General features: G+C 39.8%; 1 non-coding gene across 1 annotated transcript; it reads left to right on the top strand.

Moving 5' to 3' along the window:
* Window positions 1-478: 478 nt before the first annotated feature.
* Window positions 479-582, top strand: LOC132691388 (small nucleolar RNA U13). The gene has a single exon (XR_009615737.3). It is a non-coding gene; the product is annotated as a small nucleolar RNA U13 (small nucleolar RNA).
* Window positions 583-3,334: the final 2,752 nt, after the last annotated feature.

The following is a 3,334-nucleotide window of genomic DNA, read 5'->3' as shown; positions in this document are numbered from 1 at the left end:
GGTGGCTCAGTCGGTTGAGTGTCTGACTTCGTCTCAGGTTATGATCTCGCAGTGAGTGGGTTCGAGCCCCGCATCAGGCTCTGTGCTGACAGCTCAGAGCCTGGAGCCTGTTTCATATTCTGTGTCTCCCTCTCTCTCTCTGACCCACCCCTGTTCATGCTCTGTCTCTCTCTGTCTCAAAAATCAATAAATATTAAAAAAATATTTAAAAAAATAATAACTATCTCAGGGGGCACCTGGGGGGCTCAGTTGGTTAAGCGTCCGACTTCGGCGGGGGTCACGATCTCATGGTTTGTGAGTTCGAGCTCCACGTGGGGCTCCGTGCGGACAGCTCAGAGCCTGGAACCTGCTTCGGATTCGGTGTCTCCCTCTCTCTCTGCTGCTCCTCCACTCGTGCTCTGTCTCTTTCTCTCTTTCTCTCAAAAATAAGTAAACATTAAAAAAAATTAAAAAATAAAAATAAATAACTATCTCAAACATCCCTTTGTAGCTCATAAGCATGATGATTAGGTGTTTATGCTGTCGTGTGATGTGGGTCTCCCTCAAACTTTGTTACGACCTTGGTGCATTACCCATCTGATATGAAAAAAAACCCCACCAATCTTAAATATGCTCTAACAGCTAAAAGAAAACACAGAGAACGAAAAGAAACCAGCAAAACAATATATGAACCAAATTAACATATCGACAAAGAGATTGACATTATTTTAAAAGAACCAAAAGGAAATTCTGAGGCTGAAAAATAGAAGAACCGAACTGAAAAATTCACTAGAGTGGGTAAGAGCAGATTAGAACAAACAATCAGCAAACTGGAAGAGGAGTCCTTTGAAATTATTAACTCTGAGGAGCAAAACAAATGAAGGAAAGTAATCAGAGACAAAGGGACCTATGAGAGGCCATTAAACAGGCTAATCTATGCATCAAGGCAGTCCCAGAAGGAGAAGGGGGTGAGAAAGGAATAGAGCTTTGAAGAAATAATGGCCCAGAGTCCCAAATTTTAGAAAATACATAACTGTACCCATCCAACAACCTTCAGGTTTGTTCAAAGGAAAATATGCATGCCCATTTATCCAAAAATCTGACTTCTGAGAAATTTTTTCCGTAAGGAAATACTGTAATCTTGAACCCGGGTGGACAGTTAGCTGCAAGGACTTCTCAGAGCCATTTTATAATTATAAATAGTTGGGAACAGCCTGCATGTTCAACAATAGAGGTTTGGGTAAATAAAATATATCTGTACGATGGGACGCGGTGCAGTCATTACAGAAGGTTAACAACGATGTCTGTCTGGAACTGAACATGAAGAGAAAAGAGGGTTTATAAAATGCCATGTGCAATCTTATTTTTGTACTGTAAGTATGTACGTCTATACGTGAAACGTGATTTGGAAAGATAGCCGTGAAAGAATGAAGAGTAGGTTTTTTTCTGAATGCATCAGGTTGAGGATGTGTTTTGGTTTCTTCTTTTTGCTTCTATTAAGAATAAAAAACTGTGAGCATAGCTAGTATCTTGAAGATAAGAAATAACAAGCGTTGGCATAAATGTGACGAAAAGGGAACCCTTTACACCGTTGGTGGGGATGTAAATTGGCGCAGCCATTGTGGAAAACAGTGTGGAGATTCCACAAAATATCAAACATAAAAATACCTTATCATCCAGTAATTCCACTGCTGGGTATTTGCCCAAAGAAAAACACTAATTCAAAAAGATACATGCATCCCTATGTTACTGCAGCATTATTTATAATAACCAAGATATAGAAGCAACCCAAGTGTCCATTGGTAGATGGATGGATAAAAAAGATATGGTGTGTGTGTGTGTGTGTGTGTGTGTGTGTGTGTGTGTAATGGAATATTACTCAGCCATCAAAAAGAATGCCATTTGTAACAGCATGGATGGATCTGGAGGGCATTACGCCAAGTGAAAGAAGTCAGACAGAGAAAGACAAATACCACATGATTTTCCTTATATGTGGACTCTAAAAAACAAAACAAATGGACAAACAAACAGAAAAACCCAACTAGACTCTTCAGTACAGAGAACAAACTGGTGGTTTCCTGAGGGGAGGTGGTGGGATGGGTGAAACAGATAAAGGGGATTAAGAGGTACAAACTTCCAGTTATAAAATAAATAAGTCACTAACATGAAAAGTACAACGTAGGGAATCTAGTCAGTAACACCGTAGTAATGTTGTGTGGTGAGTACTTTTTAAATATTTTTGGATTTGTAATCAGAGAAAACAGCCTGTATTAAAGTTAGTCCCATACCTAAGAAGTGTCAGAAGTGGGATTTGATTTTATATTGCTTCCCAGTACACCATGCTGCCTTCCGTCCAGCATCAACTGCCTGCTAGAGTTTCCCTTCACTTAGAACGCTCTCTTTCCCAGGGGATGCCCCCACCACGATGGGCTCCCTTCATAATTAAAAGTACTTTAATTGGCCTAGGGAGGATTTGTAGGCTGAGAAAACCAGAAGTTTCAGCATTCATTTGGCTTCCTCTTCTAAATTAGCTAAGACAGATTTAGCTGCTTTTTTTTTTCCTTTTTTTTTTTGAATGCTAACTCTCAGCCACCATTTCATCTGCAAATAAGAAAGCCACTCACGATGAGAGTCATACCTCCCCCAGGCCCTCTCCAGGCCTCCTCCACTAATCGTGAGTGCAAGAGCCAAGAATCGGGATGACCAAACAGTTTAAAGCAAGATATTTTCATTTCTGAGTTTGTCAAGGTGTCTTCGCAAATTTCCTCTTCAATTTACATAATTTCCGCTAGCATCACTTCCCCCCGCCCCAGGGGCTTTGGATATCAGACATAAACAGGACATACGAGTCTGTCCCCTCACCTTTGCCAAAGCCTAAATGAAATCAAATAAAAAAAGTAATAAAATAAAATGAATGATGGTCATTACCTTGCCACAGCTATTTCACAGTAACAAGGTCTGACAAGTATTAATTCACCATGCAGTCATATACATGCCCAGATTATATGATGCTATACTCACTTCCCAGTACTGGGGGCTAAGATGTTTTCATCCCAAAGAATCTTTAGAATTCAAGCATATGAACTTTGAACTATGCGGTGTCCGCAAGAATCAAATTCCCGCCAGGAAACGGATTCAGACAGAAGTCAACTGACGGATGGCTTCACTTGGAATTTGCAGCTTTTAAAAATAAAATAAATTTTGTCACAAATCCAGGACTACTTTGCCACCAAGAGTAGAAAACAGAACCAGTGGAAAGTCATGCACTCCCAAAAGATGCTAAACCCCTGAAATCATTAACCCAGGGAATAACAAGTCTTTTTATTTTATTTTATTTTATTTTATTTTATTTTAT

Source organism: Panthera onca, chromosome E2 (assembly GCF_046562875.1).
Source record: "Panthera onca isolate mPanOnc1 chromosome E2, mPanOnc1 haplotype 2, whole genome shotgun sequence".
Lineage (NCBI taxonomy): Eukaryota > Metazoa > Chordata > Mammalia > Carnivora > Felidae > Panthera > Panthera onca.
The sequence above is the reverse complement of the archived record's forward strand: the minus strand, read 5'-3'. Positions and strand labels throughout refer to the sequence as shown.